At 44.7% G+C, this 18,333-nt stretch overlaps 1 protein-coding gene across 6 annotated transcripts in view; it reads right to left on the reverse strand.

Annotated features, from left to right (window-relative positions):
* The window catches only part of Acoxl (acyl-CoA oxidase like), a 337,320-nt gene that overhangs the window by 248,748 nt on the left and 70,239 nt on the right, over window positions 1-18,333 (reverse strand). The gene's annotated exons all lie outside the window — the stretch shown is intronic.

The raw sequence follows: 18,333 nt of genomic DNA on the forward strand, positions 1-18,333 counted from the left end.
CACTACAGAATGAATAAATGAATTAAAAGTCACCAAATGACCCACTCCCAATCCCCATAGCATTGTGATCTGGGCTGATTTATTCTCCACCAAGGAAATCTTCCCTTCGTCACTATATATCCATCCACTCATCCATCTGTCCATCCATTTTTCCTTCCACTCATCCATCCGTTTGTTCACTATTTGCTCCCTGAGTGCTTACTGGGTGCCAGGACCTATTCTAGACCAGAGAGTCGACGGTGACCAAGAAGAGATATGAGGGGAAAATCAAGAGAGGCACTCTTATCATCTTGAAGTTCACATTCCCAATGACCAGCTTTGGAGGTGAGGTACCCCAAGCAAGACCTCCTTCCCCCTGAATCTGCTGAGCAGCAAATAAATGTGGCTCCTCAGAAGTTCTTGGAGCCCCCAGTCAGGGCCAACCTTGCAGGCAAGGAGTTCCTGTTCCTCAATTGACCTCCTTTTTCCCCAGCCACAACCCCTCCAAAGTGAGTCAAGCGTGATCCAGAGGGAATTCCCTACAGTGCAGTCAGGATTTCCACATGCTCAACTTACAGTGTATTCTCCAAGAGCAGCTAGAGGTGGGAGAGCTGTGCTCTTTATTTGGGACATGGTAATACATACATTTTGAATATGGGCAACACCCCCCACCACCACCACATGACCTTTGGACAAATTGAGAAATAAAGTAAGGAATGGCAGACAGAGATTAAAACGTCACCTTTTTTAATTGACTCAAGTCAGACTGGAGGAAGTGGTGGAGGGTTTCTTAGAAGGGCTTGCTGACACTGCAGCCAGCCTTAGACACATGCCCACACATCCCTGGAGGTGACAGACAGAGAGGGAGGCATCCTCCTGGAAGGACCTTCACTGGTGCCCAAACCACTGGTGCATTCAGTACTTGCTCCCAGAGGGAGGAGGAAGAAGGGGAACTGAAAGAGGAAGAGGGACAGAACAGGTCTACAAAAGCCCAAATGAGTTGGGTATTTAAGGAAACACTGTCTCTAATGATGGGAGAGGAGGAGGTGTGACCCTTCCCAACTCCCTAGACCTGTTCAAGTCACACAGCCATCAGGCCAGACCTGCTATCACCCTTGACCCCTCACATCCAGTCACCCCACCTGCTCTCTCTGTTCTGGCCCCACCCATGCATCATATCCTGTCCCCCTGCCCCTTCCACACTTTCTGCATATCCTCTCTTGCTTAGACTATCATCATAGTCCCAACTGTCCATCCTTCACCCCCTCCATCTTGTGAGTTCCTGTTAGGATAGTCAGTAGACCTCTGGTCCTTCCCCTGCAGGTGAGTCTTCCTCTCCGGGCCCTCCACAGATCATGAGTGCTTGTGCATTATGGCCCTGGCTCACCTGTCCCCTTAGTCAGTGTATCCCCACCACAGCCTCTCGAGCAGGCCATGCAAACTTGGGTCATGTTAAGCCCTCTGTTCACCCACAACTGGACCACACTGCTTCACCCTTCAGTGTCTTCATACATTCCCCTTTTCCTGGATTGTCCTTCCCTTTCTTTATTTCTGAAATAATTTATTCTTGTCCTTAAAAACGAAGAACATACTGTCTTTGGGGAACTCTTCTCTGAATGGCTTGAGTTAACCTTGGTGATTTTCTCAGGTCCTGCCCATAACTCCTTGAAAGCACTTACTTCATGTTGACTGTATGTGCTATTTTCTAGTCCTTCGGCTTCCTAACCCTCTGCATGCCTCTAATTGACCCCAACTGACTCTAGAGGGACAGAAAGATAACTCAGGAAACAGAACTCTGAAAAGCAATATCCAGTTGGTATCAGCAAAGAGGTTACAGCACAATTGCACATACAGAAGATAACATACTAATATAGAAAAAAATAAATAAGAGGAAAAGCTCTTCAAGGTTAAACATAACTGTGCAAACAAACTATGCGATCAGAAAAATGTTCAGAATATAGAGTAACTCCTGTAGGAAAATATGAGGGGAAAATCAAGAGAGGCACTCAAGCTAAAAGTTCAACCTCCCAACAATTAGAGTTCTGAGAAAACAGAAAAATGGGATAAAAAAGAATTACTGAAGAACTACTAGAAGAAAAGTTTCCAGAAGAACAAGAGACAAACTTCCACACTGAGGCATCCTATTGAGAGTCAAGCAGGTAGGAAGAAAAGAAAACTTGTACATTGTTGGTGGGACTGCAATACAACTACTCTGGAAAGCAGTGTGGAGATTCCTCAAAAAACTAGGGATGGAATCACCAGATCACTCAGTTATCCCACTCCTGGGTATTTTTCCAAAATATTTAAAATTGGCATACTAAAGTGCCATAGCCACATCAATGTTTATAGCAACACAATTCACAATAAGTGAATTATGAAATCAACCCAGGTGCCTGTCAATAGATGAATGGATTAAGAAATTATGATATATACATTATATAATATAGATATGTAATATACACATATATTATGGCATTCACTGGTAAATGCATTGAAATAGAGAATCTCATGCTTAGTGAAATTAGCTGAACTCAAACTCAAAGATTGAATGTTTTCTCTCATATGTGGAAGTTAGAGTAAAATAAAGAGGGAGGGAAGGATTAGATAACATAAAGAACCAATCAAATACAAATTAGTAGATGAGTGAAAGGACGTCTAGGTAGAGAAAGAGAATGGGAGACAGGAGGGAGAACAGGAGGGAAAAGGAGGAGGGAAAGGGGGGATCATGAACAGAAATCCATTTCCATGCATGTATGAGTTTGTTGGGATGAGCCCCACTACTATGTGTAACCATAAAGCTATAATAATAATAATAACAATAATAATAATAAATTGTGATAAGCAAAAAGTGAGACGTGGGAACATCATTGAAAAATTCAAACAATCAAAAGCCATAGGCTAGTAGAATGGATTAAAAAAAAGATCCAACAATATGCTGCCTACAGGAGACTCATCTGATAGGAAAAGACATACACAGACTGAAGGTGAAAGGTTGCAAAAAATTATATCACTCATATGGACCCCGGAAGCAAGCAGGGTGTCCATACTCATATCAAATAAAATAGACTTCAAGCCAAAGTTAATCAAAAGGGATAAACAAGGACACTACATACTGCTCAAGGGAACCATACACCAACAAGACTTGACGATCATTAATATATATGCCCCAAACAATGGTGCAGCTACGTTCATCAAACAAACTCTTCTCAAGTTCAAGAGTCAAATAGACCACAACACAATAATCATGGGAGATTTTTTTTATTGTTGGTTGTTCAAAACATTACATAGTTCTTGATATATCATATTTCACACTTTGATTCAAGTGGGTTATGAACTCCCATTTTTACCCCTTATACAGATTTCAGAATCACATCAGTTATACTTCCATTGATTTACATATTGCCATACTAGTGTCTGTTGTGTTCTGCTGCCTTTCCTATCCTCTACTATCCCCCCTTCCCTCCCCTCCCCTCCCCTCTTCTCTCTCTACCCCCTCTACTGTAATTCATTTCTCCCCCTTGTATTATTTTTCCCTTTCCCCTCACTTCCTCTTGTATGTAATTTTGTATAACAATGAGGGTCTCCTTCCATTTCCATGCAATTTCCCTTCTCTCTCCCTTTCCCTCCCACCTCTCATCCCTGTTTAATGTTAATCTTCTTCTCATGCTCTTTGTCCCTACTCTGTTCTTAGTTACTCTCCTTATATCAAAGAAGACATTTGGCATTTGTTTTTCAGGGATTGGCTAGCTTCACTTAGCATAATCTGCACTAATGCCATCCATTTCCCTCCAAATTCTATGGTTTTGTCATTTTTTTAATGCAGAGTAACACTCCATTGTGTATAAATGCCACATTTTTTTATCCATTGTCTATTGAAGGGCATCTAGGTTGGTTCCACAGTCTTGCTATTGTGAATTGTGCTGCTATGAACATCGATGTAGCAGTGTCCCTGTAGCATGCTCTTTTTAGGTCTTTAGGGAATAGACCGAGAAGGGGAATAGCTGGGTCAAATGGTGGTTCCATTCCCAGCTTTCCAAGAAATCTCCATACTGCTTTCCAAATTGGCTGCACCAATTTGCAGTCCCACCAGCAATGTACAAGTTTACCCTTTTCCTCACATCCTCGCCAGCACTTGTTGTTGTCTGACTTCAGAATGGCTGCCAATCTTACTGGAGTGAGATGGTATCTTATGGTGGTTTTGATTTGCATTTCTCTGACTGCTAGATATGGTGAGCATTTTTTCATGTACTTGTTGATTGATTGTATGTCCTCCTCTGAGAAGTGTCTGTTCAGGTCCTTGGCCCATTTGTTGATTGGGTTATTTGTTATCTTATTGTCTAATTTTTTGAGTTCTTTGTATACTCTGGATATTAGGGCTCTATCTGAAGTGTGAGGAGTAAAGATTTGTTCCCAGGATGTAGGCTCCCTATTTACCTCTCTTATTGTTTCTTTTGCTGAGAAAAAACTTTTTAGTTTGAATAAGTCCCATTTGTTGATTCTAGTTATTAACTCTTGTGCTATGGGTGTCCTATTGAGGAATTTGGAGCCCGACCCCACAGTATATAGATCGTAGCCAACTTTTTCTTCTATCAGATGCCGTGTCTCTGATTTGATATCAAGCTCCTTGATCCAATTTGAGTTAACTTTTGTGCATGGCGAGAGAAAGGGATTCAGTTTCATTTTGATGCATATGGATTTCCAGTTTTCCCAGCACCATTTGTTGAAGATGCTATCCTTCCTCCATTGCATGCTTTTAGCCCCTTTATCAAATATAAGATAGTTGTAGTTTTGTGGATTGGTTTCTGTATCCTCTATTCTGTACCATTGGTCCACCGGCCTGTTTTGGTACCAGTACCATGCTGTTTTTGTTACTACTTCTCTGTAGTATAGTTTGAAGTCTGGTATTGCTATACCACCTGATTCACACTTCCTGCTTAGCATTGTTTTTGCTATTCTGGGTCTTTTATTTTTCCATATTAATTTCATGATTGCTTTCTCTATTTCTACAAGAAATGCCGTTGGGATTTTGATTGGAATTGCATTAAACCTATAGAGAACTTTTGGTAATATCACCATTTTGATGATGTTAGTTCTGCCTATCCAATCATGGGAGATTTTAACACACCTCTCTCACCACTGGACAGATCTTCCAAACAAAAGTTGAATAAAGAAACCATAGAGCTCAATAATACAATTAATAATTTAGACTTAATTGATATATACAGAGTATACCACCTGACATCAAGCGGATACACTTTCTTCTCAGCAGCACATGGATCCTTCTCAAAAATAGACCATATATTATGTCACAGGGCAAGTCTTAGCAATTACAAAGGAGTTGAGATACTACCATGCATTTTATCTGATTGTAATGAAATGAAATTGGAAATCAATAATAAAATGAGAAAGGAAAAATCCTACATCACATGGAGATTAAACAATATGCTACTGAATGAACAAAGGGTTACAGAAGACATCAAAGAGGAAATTAAAAAATTCTTAGAAGTAAATGAAAACTCAGATACAACATATCGAAATCTCTGGGACACTAAGAAAGCAGTACTAAGAGGAAAATTCATTTCATGGAGTTCATTCCTTAAAAGAAGGAAAAGCCAACAAATAAATGACCTCACACTACACCTCGAAGCCTTAGAAAAAGAAGAACAAATCAGCAGCAAATACAGTAGAAGGCAAAAAATAATTAAAATTAGAGCTGATATCAATGAAATCAAAACAAAAGAAACAATCAAAAAAATTGATAAAACTAAAAGTTGGTTCTTTGAAAAAATAAATAAGATTGATAGACCACTAGCCACGCTAACAAAGAGAAGAAGAGAGAGAACCCAAATTACTAGCTTACGGGATGAAAAAGGCAACATCACAACAGACAATTCAGAAATACAGAAGATAATTAGAAATTATTTTGAAACCCTATACTCTAATAAAATAGAAGATAGTGAAGGCATTGATAATTTCCTTAAGACATATGAACTACCCAGATTGAGTCAGGAAGATATAAACAACCTAAACAGACCAATATCAAGTGAGGAAATAGAAGAAGCCATCAAAAGACTAGCAACCAAGAAAAGTCCAGGACCGGATGGGATATACAGCAGAGTTTTACAAGAACTTTAAAGAAGAACTAATACCAATACTCCACAATCTATTTCAGGAGATAGAAAAAGAGGGAGAACTTCCAAATTCATTCTATGAGGCCAATATCACCCTGATCCCCAAACCAGATAAAGACACCTCAAAGAAAGAAAACTATAGACCAATATCCCTAATGAATTTAGATGCAAAAATCCTCAATAAAATTCTGGCAAATTGTATACAAAAACATATCAAAAAGATCGTGCATCATGATCAAGTAGGATTCATCCCTGGGATGCAAGGCTGGTTCAATATACGGAAATCAATAAACATTATTTACCACATCAATAGACTTAAAGATAAGAACCATATGATCATCTCGATAGATGCAGAAAAAGTATTCGACAAAGTACAGCATCCCTTTATGTTCAAAACATTAGAAAAACTAGGGATAACAGGAACTTACCTCAACATTATAAAAGCTATATATGCTAAGGCTCAGGCTAGCATCATTCTAAATGGAGAAAAACTGAAGGCATTCCCTCTAAAATCTGGAACAAGACAGGGATGCCCTCTATCACCACTTCTATTCAATATAGTTCTCGAAATATTGGCCAGAGCAATTAGACAGACAAAATAAATTAAAGGCATTAAGATAGGAAAAGAAGAACTTAAATTATCACTATTTGCGGATGATATGATCCTATACCTAGAAGACACAAAAGGGTCTACAAAGAAACTACTAGAGCTAATAAATGAATTCAGCAAAGTGACAGGATATAAAATCAACACGCATAAATCAAAGGCATTCCTGTATATCAGCGACAAATCTTCTGAACTGGAAATGAGGAAAACCACCCCATTCACAATATCCTCAAAAAAACAAAAATACTTGGGAATCAACCTAACAAAAGAGGTGAAAGATTTATACAATGAAAACTACATAACCCTAAAGAGAGAAATAGAAGATCTTAGAAGATGAAAAAATATACCCTGTTCATGGATAGGCAGAACTAACATCATCAAAATGGCGATATTACCAAAAGTTCTCTATAGGTTTAATGCAATGCCAATCAAAATCCCACCAGCATTTCTTGTAGAAATAGATAAAGCAATTATGAAATTCATATGGAAAAATAAAAGACCCAGAATAGCAAAAGCAATTCTAAGCAGGAAGTGTGAATCAGGAGGTGTAGCAACACCAGATTTCAAACTGTACTACAGAGCAATAGTAACAAAAACAGCATGGTACTGGTACCAAAACAGGCAGGTGGACCAATGGTATAGAATAGAGGATACAGAAACCAATCCACAAAATTACAACTATCTTATATTCGATAAAGGGGCTAAAAGCATGCAATGGAGGAAGGATAGCATCTTCAACAAATGGTACTGGGAAAACTGGAAATCCATATGCAACAAAATGAAACTGAATCCCCTTCTCTCGCCATGCACAAAGGTTAACTCAAAACGGATCAAGATCCTTGATACCAAATCAGAGAGTATGCATCTGATAGAAGAAAAGGTTGGCTCCGATCTACATATTGTGGGGTTGGGCTCCAAATTCCTTAATAGGACACCCATAGCACAAGAGTTAATAACAAGAATCAACAAATGGGACTTACTTAAACTAAAAAGTTTTTTCTTAGCAAGAGAAACAATAAGAGAGGTAAACAGGGAGACTACATCATGGGAACAATTTTTTACTCCTCACACTTCAGATAGAGCCCTAATATCCAGAGTATACAAAGAACTCAAAAAATTAGACAATAAAAAAACAAATAACCTAATCAACAAATGGGCCAAAGACCTGAACAGACACTTCTCAGAGGAGGACATACAATCAATCAACAAGTACATGAAAAAATGCTCACCATATCTAGCAGTCAGAGAAATACAAATCAAAACCACCCTAAGATACCATCTCACTCCAGTAAGATTGGCAGCCATTCTGAAGTCAAACAACAACAAGTGCTGGCGAGGATGTGAGGAAAAGGGTACACTTGTACATTGCTGGTGGGACTGCAAATTGGTGCAGCCAATTTGGAAAGCAGTATGGAGATTCCTGGGAAAGCTGGGAATGGAACCACCATTTGACACAGCTATTGCCCTTCTCCAGCTATTCCCTGAAGAACTTAAAAGAGCGTACTACAGGGATACTGCCACATCAATGTTCATAGCAGCACAATTCACAATAGCTAGACTGTGGAACCAACCCAGATGCCCTTCAATAGATGAATGGATAAAAAAATGTGGCATTTATACACAATGGAGTACTACGCAGCACTAAAAAATGACAAAACCATAGAATTTGCAGGGAAATGGATGGCACTAGAGCAGATTATGTTAAGTGAAGCTAGCCAATCCCTAAAAAACAAATGCCAAATGTCTTCTTTGATATAATGAGAGCAACTAAGAACAGAGCAGGGAGGAAGAGCGGGAGGAAAAGATTAACATTAAACAGAGACATGAGGTGGGAGGGAAAGGGAGAGAAAAGGGAAATTGCATGGAAATGGAAGGAGACCCTCAATGTTATACAAAATTACATATAAGAGGTTGTGAGGGGAATGGGGAAAAAAACAAGGAGAGAAATGAATTACAGTAGATGGGGTAGAGAGAGAAGATGTGAGGGGAGGGGAAGGGGGATAGTAGAGGATAGGAAAGGTAGCAGAATACAACAGTTACTAATATGGCATTATGTAAAAATGTGGATGTATAACCAATGTGATTCTGCAATCTTTGTAATGTTTTGAACAACCAATAAAATAAAAGAAAGAAAGAAAGAAAGAAAAAAAAGAAAAATTCAAACAAATAGCTTGCAGAGATAACTTTCAGGTAACAACAGAGGAAAACAGGATTTTCCATGAGTGGATCTAATGCAAGAAGATAATGGAGGAACACCCTTAAAGAAAATTATTTTCAAGTTAAAAGTCTCAGCTAAAATGTCAATCAAATGTGAAGGCAAAATGCAGAACATTTCAGACATACAAGGAATCAAAACATTATCATCCACACACCCTTCCACAAGATATTACTTCTATACATATCACAATAAAACCAGAGAAAACCCAACCAAAAAGATACTAGAGGATTTGGAAAAGTTTTTTTTACTTCAAAAAATCTTGCAAAAGAAAAATACTTAGATGATGATTGCTATAGATCACATCAGATATAATTAGTCAAGATTAAAATAAAAAAATCAGTGGGCACCATTAGATCTTCAATGAGAATAATGGATGGATTCCATATAACAGGCAAAAAGAATCAGAAGCTAGAAGACACTATTGTTATGGTGTTGAAGACATATATTTTTTTCTCCTAACAAGAAAAAAGAAAGGCAATTTAAAATTCCAGGAGAAATCAAAAACAAAAATACAATTACAAAATACAATTATCTAAATATCAAGCTAACAAAAACATGACAGGCTTTTGAGTAATTCGCAGAGTATGAGAAAAGTGATTCCATTTGACCTAGAAGCTAGGAATAGTGTTGTTCTTCAAAACTGTAACGGTGTTTTGACACTTGGTATATAGAGTAGAAATATGAGCCTCACAGACTACATGGCTCTACCGTGAACAAGACTGGCCTTAATAATATAATCAAAGGTCCAAAAGCTAGATGATGGTCCTAGAAAATATTTTTAAATGCTTCAGTCTTGACAGCATACAAATGAATGGTTCCGCAGACAGAAGTGGAGAGGCAAGGAGTCAAGATATGAAGTGGTTAGGATGGGAAATGGAGGTCCAGGATATTTATAACTAACCCATTAGTTCTTGGGAGAATTAAAATTAATAATGTAAACATCAAAAATTGTGAAGGGGAAAAAAGTGAAACAAGAGGTAAAGGCAGGATGTTGTGTACCTAGATTCTCATCTGTCACAGCAGAGAGGCAGAAATGTCTAAAGTTAATAAATCAAGAAATGTAGAACACATACTTAACAACCAACCATTTGCTTCTCAGAGAATATAAGGGCTTTGTGGACGTAAATTTAAATGGACCACTTTACTTCTTAAAATTTATCTAAGCAAGTACAGACTTTGTTTGCCTTATTAAATCTCATTGTAGTAGGCAGAGATGTTCAAAATCATTCCATTGGCTTGAGCCAAAAAAAATAAAATAAAATTCCCCTGGCCACAATAAATGTCCATCATAATGGTCTTTTTCCCATAAAGAACATCAATATGAAGGCTGGAACAACCCGCCTCCCCCCATCCTGCTGCCAGCCCAGAGATGCTCAGGGCCACAGGGACCGAGAGCTGCCAGGCAAAGTTGGCAGTGCCACTAAAAACTAAATCAGGTCCCAGGTCCCAGTGGGGAAGGAGGCCTGGATTCCAGCCCGGCCACTCACCATTTGGCTTCTGCCAAATCCCAGTTTGGGTGGAAACTCCATGTTTTCCAGTGTTTTCCAGTTCGGTTAACCAAAGCAAATACTAGGCGGTCTAGGAGCACCAGGGATCAGGACTGGCACAGGACCCTCAAAGACCTCCTGCTTGAGGACCACAGAAGCCATCCTGGTGTTGGGCATGGGCCGGGCCCCAGAGCCAGACTGCTGGAGTGTGAGCCCTGCAGATCTGGGCCAACTGTTATATCTTCCTATGTCTCTGCTTCCTCATCTACAAAGTGGGAGTCAAGAAAGCACCCATCTCACAGGACCACTGAGGCCATCAAATGGGTAATTATGTGTGAAATGCTCAGACCATGGTCCCTTAATAGGAAGCACTCAATACAAATGAGTGGATCCCTTTATGTGATCTACTAAAGGAAGGGACAAAGGAATGGAGTGAAGGAGAGGGACGGTGATCTTCACCAGGACACATCCTCTGTGGAAAATCAAATTTCAGGCAGGAAAGCTGCTGAGGACGACGATGGGCCAGCCATCAACCATCCAAGCTGATCTTGCAGACCATGATCCCCAGAGGCAGCTCTTGGGCCGCCAAAGGGCAGTGAAGCTCCTCTGAGCTGCAGCCCGGGCCCCTTTCTACCCGTTCCAGGCGAGCCAGCTGCTAGAGCCCAGGAAGGCCGGCCCCCTACCAAGAAGGACACACGGGGCACTCAGAGGCAGCTGCACAACCTCCCTCCCAGCTGCCCTGCCTACAACCGGGGCCTCAGGACGCTGGGGTCCCAATGCCTCTGCTGACTCAGTCAAAGGGAGCGGCGTTCCTTGAAACGTTGCCACAGTCACAAGCATCTAACGTTCTCAGGCCACATCAAACAAGGAGGAATGCCCAAGGACTTTCCTTTCCTTCAGCACAGAAAACCCCTACCCACCCTGTGCTCCCAGGCTGTCCCTCTGTGAATGTGACCCAGATACCCTACTCAGTAGGAACAGGGTGGATGCCAACTCTAGGCTGCCCTGCAGAGCCCCACCGACCTCACTTAGAACTCTTTCTGTAAGACACACAGTGGGGCTGCGGTGAGCTTAGTGGTAGAGCATGCGCCTTGCAAGTGTGAGGCCCTGGGTTCCATCCCCTAGCCTCCCCCACAAAAAAAAGACATGCTCTGGGCCCTGATCTCTGAAGTCCCTTCCAACCAAGAAATATTGCCCGCTATCTCTTTATGACGTCTCTCCGTGTGGGGTGTCCTCCCTACCCCCCACCCTGTCCCCTCCTGCAGGTGTGATCCTGGAGCCTTCCCCGCTTAGCTGTGGCTTCCTCTTACCTGGATCCACCTAGCTGTGGTTTCCTGTTACCTGGATCCGCCCCTGTCTCTGGAGGACACACCCCTGTTCCAGGTCACCCACTTCCATAGTGCTAAGAGGAAGACAGTCAACATGCACTCAGAATTGAAACAAGTCCAAAATGGAAGCCTTCCAAGCATCTATTTCAAATCCTCATGCCATGTGCTACTTATCTCTGGTTGTACTCATCTCTGCTCCTTGGTCTTTGGGGGAGAGGGCAGTAGATAAATCTTTTAAAAAGACAAATGTTTAAATTTCAGTTGTTACAAACGTAAACAGCTTCCATAGAAACACCACAAAAATATTTAACCATTTTCATATCCACCCAAAATGCTGCAAGCTTATGTTTTTTTAAGAGACATTTATGAGTCAAATTCTGCCCTGAAGAGTCATCAAAATAACTCCACATCTTATTTACCATCTTGGTCTTGAGCCTAACAATTACTCAGCTGGTGAACCTCGTTCTTTCATTGTCCACTTTTTAAAAAGCAGCACTTGTAACTGATAAGGAGCTAAATAAACTGGCAACAGCAAAATCCCAGCAGCTTCTGACACACGGAAAGTAAATACAAAAATGTCAAAAGACGTGGGCAGCAGGTTGGTATTTGCCGCCCCCTGGTGGTCAGTTCTGGGAAGTTTCCACAACAGAGAAGGAAACTCCATACTCCCAGCGGCCAAGGAGGGAGCCTCATTCCATCCAGCTTTCCAACAGCTGAGCAAGTCTGGATCTTCTGCTCCCCACATTTGTTTGTGTGAGGACGCTGAAGGGGCAGCAGCAGCCTGAGCAGAAGGAGATGAACAGAGCGGCCCTGCCTCAAAGCATACTCAGCGTGATGGAGACAGGCCTGAGCTCCACTCTCCAACACAGCTCTGTGAAGACACATGCCAGGGACCCGCCAGGCCAACAGTGCCAAGCAAATGAGTGCCACTGAACTCTGCCCTGGCAACTTCAGCCAAACTCACACCGGGTGTAGGAGCATGCCTTCTCTGGACTGTGCACTAGGAACCCATGGCCTCCCCACTCTGTGCTCCATCATGCCAAGCCACACACGCTCATGGTTGGAAAGTTTCCACTCCTGCTGGCCCGCTGGAGGCCATCCCTGCACTGAGCCCTCCTGTGTGCAAGACCTCAGAGATGCTGCTTAATCTGCCCTTTACTACTGGAAGAGACCAGGCTCTGGTGGATGGGGCTTGTCTCTGGCCTGTCCCACATACAGGCCTGATGGGTGGAGGTGTCTAAACTGTGGTGTCTGTAGGTAACTACTCTTTTCTAAAATGTTCCACAGCTTCCTCCATTAACTACTAACTCATATGTTAATTGATCTTTGTGTTCAGAGTCTTTGTAGTGGAATGGGTGGGTAGATGGAGGCATGGATGAGTGGATGGCTGTGTGGATGGATGGGTAAGTGGATGAAAAGGTAGATGGATGAATGCGTGAGTGGATGAATGAATGGATGGATGCATGGATGGGTGCATGGATGGATGAATGCATGGATGGGCGGGTGGGTGGGTGGATGGATGGATGGATGAAGGCATGGATGGGTGGGTGGGTAGAAGAGGGAGTAAAAAGACTTCCACAGCATGCTCTAAGAGACCCTGCCCTGAGGCTGAATAAAACTATACAATCCTTGCCCCACTGAATATCCTGTTAGTAATGGTAAGAATGAGATCAATTTAAGTTACAAGAAGAAATGAACACAAAGTGATTCCAGGAAAAATAGAAGTAGATGGCCTCACAGCAAGAAGAAAACATACAAAACCCTGAAAGTTTTGTAATGGTGGTCATAAAAACTACAATTACTAATTTGAGGGAGCTGAGTGCTCCTTGGCTCAGGGGAACGTATCACAGCACCTGATTCACAGCCATCAGGACAGATGGGATGCCACACTCTGATGCCAGCTGACCAGCTTCATCCCTGGCTGGTGACTGCAGCACACAGCACTGTGGCCAGCACTACAGTGAGAACATCGGCACTGGGACATCCTGGAATGGCATCAGCGCCTGCTGTGCCTGCCAGTGCGACACAAGCCGAGTGATTGCTCCAGTGCTCTCCTGGGGGTTGCAAGGCCCTCCCTGGCCTGAGACTAACCACCTCAGGCTCAGGAGCCCTGCACACCTGACCTCCTTTCGGTTCTGATCCACTATGAACTAGCATCCAGTCAAACAGTCTTGGCAAAGTCATTCCAGAGTACTGTCAAATCCCTACCCAGAGAGGCCAGAGACCCCCTGAAAAAGTGGACTTTGCACTTTCCCCGGACCCTGCACTCATGCCCAGCAGTGCTCAGGACAGGCTGTACACCTGTGGCACATTCCAAGAGGTCCCAAGAGTCCCTCCTGAAACCAGTCTTCCCTCTGCGCTCCCGTCAGCTCCAGGAGGCTGCAGAAACACCGCCATCTTGCATACGGCAACCTTGTATGATTTGAAGATTGCCATCAGTCTCTCCACCCTTCTCTAAGACACATGCCCTTCACAGAACCCCAGGAGGATGGCCAAGTGGTGTGGGCCCTGCGGTCCCCAGCCCCCACTCAGAGCCAACACTGCTCACCCACGGCTGCTGCCCCACATCCTGCTCAGCCTCATAACTCACCTCAGCTCTAGGCAGCTTCTGCCAAGGGGTGAGCCTGAGTTACAAATCCTATTTGTCACCCTCAGAACCTCGGAGGTGATTTTAGCCAGCGGTCTGCCTGAGCTTGAGTAGGTAGGCTTCTGCAGGCCTTGTGATCCCAGCAGGGCAGGCGTCAAGGGCTTGGTGCTCGCAGACCCTCCTGCAAACCCTTCACATGACGTCCCTGCAGTCTAACAGCAGCTCTATTTCCAGAGAAGTGGAGATGCTCTTGGAGGTCGCACAGAGGCAGGTGCAAGCCCAGGGAGGCTGGCGCTCTGTGGCCTCCCAATGGCGTCTGGAGGGGGTAGGACTTGCCAACTATTTCCATGCAGGCCAACTCCACTCCACTGGACTCAGCGGGCAGCTTTACTGGGCACTCCTCTGCCTGGCTCAGCCCTGGGCTCTGGAATGAGGTGAGAAAGAGGACCCCAGCTCCACTGGCTGCTGTCTTGAACGCCCCCTGGGGGTCTATCCTAACCTGGCTTATACTGGCGGTTCGGGACTTTTTGTAGTATGTCATTCTGCTCCAGCGGCCATCCAGACCAAGTGTTCAAAACGCAGAAATTCATTTTCTCACAGTTCTGGAGGTTAGAGACCCAAGGTCAAGGTGCCAGCAGGTTAGTTTCTGATGAGGTCTCTCTTCCAGGCATTTAGAGGACCACCTTCTCACTTTGTCCTCGTGTGGCCTTTCCTCTGGGTGCATGGGGACTGAGATCTCTGGTGTCTCCTCTTCACAGACACCATGCAAGTCTTATCAAATCAGGACCCTACCCCTATTTATTGCATCTTAGTTACCTCTCTATATACACAGTCTCCAAATACAGTCACATGAGGGTGGCCAAGTGTTATGGACTGCACTGTGACATGCCCCGCCCCAATTCATGGGGACGCCCTAATCCTCAAGGTGACTTTAACAAACACCAGCTGGTTGTAACTGAAGTAAAGGTTGCAAGAGGTGTGTGACGCCTTGGGCACAGGTGACACAGGGACCACATGCAGGCTGTGGCCTTTAAGAAGAGACAGCAGGAGCTCTGAAATGTATTTGAAAATGAGCAGCTCGTGCCATGCCCACCTGTGGAGGAAGCAGGGAACAGCAGGAGGGAAGGTCAGTGGGGAGAGGGGGCTGGTGGGGGAGAGCTTGGACTTGATCCTAGGGACGAGGTGGCTGGGATGGTGCCGGACACTTACGACTGCACCCATTTGTTGTGTGCAGAGTTCTCGGTGAACAAGGAAACGGGGATGATTGCTGGGGAGGGGAGGGGCTCGGGAGGACTCCGCAGTCGCAGTCGAGGGGGAGTCTGGAGGCCTTTCCCAGGGACAGGTGGGCAGGACCCCTCCACAGCTTCAATGGCACCTGGGAACCTGCTAGAAACCCAGATTCTCTAGCCCCACCCCGGAGCTGCCAAGTCAGACACTCCCAGGATGGGACCCAGCTCCTAAGGGCATCCCTTAGGGAAACTCCTTTACAAGTGGGGGCCAGCTCAAGATGAGCTAAAGTGCTGTCTCCGTGCAGAACCAATCCAAAGGGACAGACCTGGGTTCCACTTCCCACTCCCCCTTCTCCCCACCCTGCCCACTCACCCAGCACCAGCTCCCTCCCCCCCAGCCCCTCCCTCCCGGCAATCATCTCCATTTCCCTGGCCTCCTGTCCTCATTAATCATTTAATCTGGCCTGGCATTTTGGACACAAATTAGAGGACGGGGATTACAGTGAGCCTTTGAGGGAAAATCCAAGAGGACGGAGGCCTGCCGCGGCGGTGAGAGACAATCGTGGAAAAGAAGACATCTGGGCAAGGCCTGAAAGGCAGGGCATGCTTGACCTTGAGCGAATGTCACTGTGGAGAGCCACGGTGACAGTTTTCTAATACATCAAGAATGAATGTAGGACAGAGGGATCTGTTTTTCCACTCATTAGCAAGAGCAGACCCAGCAGGACCATCTTAGGTTTCAGCTGGGAAAACATCTGGGACCTGTTTGAGCCACAGGAGGAGGAGTTGCCGCCAAGGAGGCCTCTGAGCCCATCCTCAATGGAGACTTGCATGGTGACATCACAGCCGCCAGGGCTGCTGTCCAGTCAGACGACATGGCAGGGCCTGGAACACTCGGGGTCTGATCCCTGCCAGGCTCTGGGCAGGTTCCCCCTTACCCCAATGCTGTGGTCTGGATCTTATACAGCCTACAAAGGCCCACACATCAAAGGCTTGGTCACCAGCCTGTGACACTTCTGGTGGGTGGGGCCTAGTAGAAGGAAGTTAAGCCATTGTGGGCATGTCCTTGACAGGGATATTGGGACCCCTTCCCCTTCCTGTCTCTCTCTTTACACCCTGGCTGACAAGTTGATCAGACTCCTCTGACTCTTCTCCACCCACAATGTGCTGTCTTTCCACAAGTCCAAAAGCAATAGGCCAACTGACCATGAACTGAAAGCTCTGAAATTGTGAGCCAGAATAAACCTTTTTTATTCATAAGTTGATTATCTTGGGTATTTTGTTACTGTAACAGAAAGTTGACTAACACTTTCCACTCAATTCCTTTGAGTGGAAAGGTTGATATGGGCAGAGAAGGTGCCAATTCTGAATTACCGTGTTCTGCTTTAGATACCCAGGAATCAAAGGGATTCTTCTCTCCTTCCCTCTTTCTGGGCATCTTTTCAAAACATTTCAGAATGCCTTACCAAGGCCAGGATTGAAGGCATGTGTTTCATGGGAAAGCCATTTATTCCTTTCCCACTGCCAACGCCTACCTTCCCAACAGCAGCAGCAGGAGCAACAACAACCAACGTGTCTCCATCAGCTCCGAGCTGTGGAGCATTCGTATGCATCCCTTTGTCCTGCCTCACCATCTTCCCAAGGCCCGCCTGAAGACAAGGACAGTGAGACTCAGAGAGGACCACTGACCTGCCCACAGCCCTGCTGCTGGTCACACGCGGGACGAGGCTGGAGCCCAGGGATCTCTGACTTCAGAGACTACGATGGTGATCATGACCATCCATTGCCAGGAACAAAGCACACACGTCAAATACCCAACGAGGAATCAGTCTGCACATGGCTCTTGGGGGACAGGTGCTGACCCCTGATTATGTCCAGAGGAACAGAGAACAAGAACCTCACCTGCCTGTGATCTCAATGACTTAAGGCTGAGGCAGAAGGATGGCAAGTTCCAGGCCAGAGTGGGCAACTTAGCGAGACTTTGTTTTAAAATAAAAAATAAAAAAAGGGGGCTGGGGCTGGGGCTCAGAGGTAGAGCGCTCGCCTAGCATGTGTGAGGTACTGGGTTTGGTCCTCAGAAACACATAAGAATAAAATAAAGATACTGTGTCCACCTATAACTAAAAAACAAATATTTAAAAAAAATTAAAAAGGACTGGGGATGTAACTCAGCAATAGAGCACCCCTGGGTTCAATCCCCAGGACCACAAAAATAAAACACAGAATCACCCCTTGGTCTCCTCTCCCGGAGCTATCCCCGTCGCACTGCGCCAGATCTGATGACATAGAGAACCAAGACTCTCCTGGAAGGTCGCCCCCTGCCTTGCCCTCACTGCCCACACCATAGGCCACGTGACCCCACACGGAGCTCAGGGAACCACCAGGCTTCTGGCAGCAGGAGCACCCTCACACCGTCACCCACTCCACACCTGTGGGGCACAGGGTCTCCCAGCAGCCTCTGCGGCACCACCAGCATGCATCTGTCCTGTGTCCGTACTCTCCTCAGGATGCTCAGAGTGTGCTCTGAGGGCTGCAGGGGTGCTGGGGACAACTTCAGAAAGCCCGGGTCAGGCTCTTCCTCCGTCTCCTCTTTGATGCCACCCTGGACTCCTCTGCCTTCTCTCCTTCCCTCTTTCCTGAGCATGGCTAAAAGCGTTTCTATAACAGACCTGAAGAACCAGTTTCCCTTGGCTCTTGGACGCCTCCTCGTGAGGCTTTCCCGGGGCCTCGTTTGTCCGATGGTTCCTGACAGGGGACTTTAGAACAC

The sequence above is a fragment of the Ictidomys tridecemlineatus genome, chromosome 12 (assembly GCF_052094955.1).
Source record: "Ictidomys tridecemlineatus isolate mIctTri1 chromosome 12, mIctTri1.hap1, whole genome shotgun sequence".
Classification (NCBI taxonomy): domain Eukaryota; kingdom Metazoa; phylum Chordata; class Mammalia; order Rodentia; family Sciuridae; genus Ictidomys; species Ictidomys tridecemlineatus.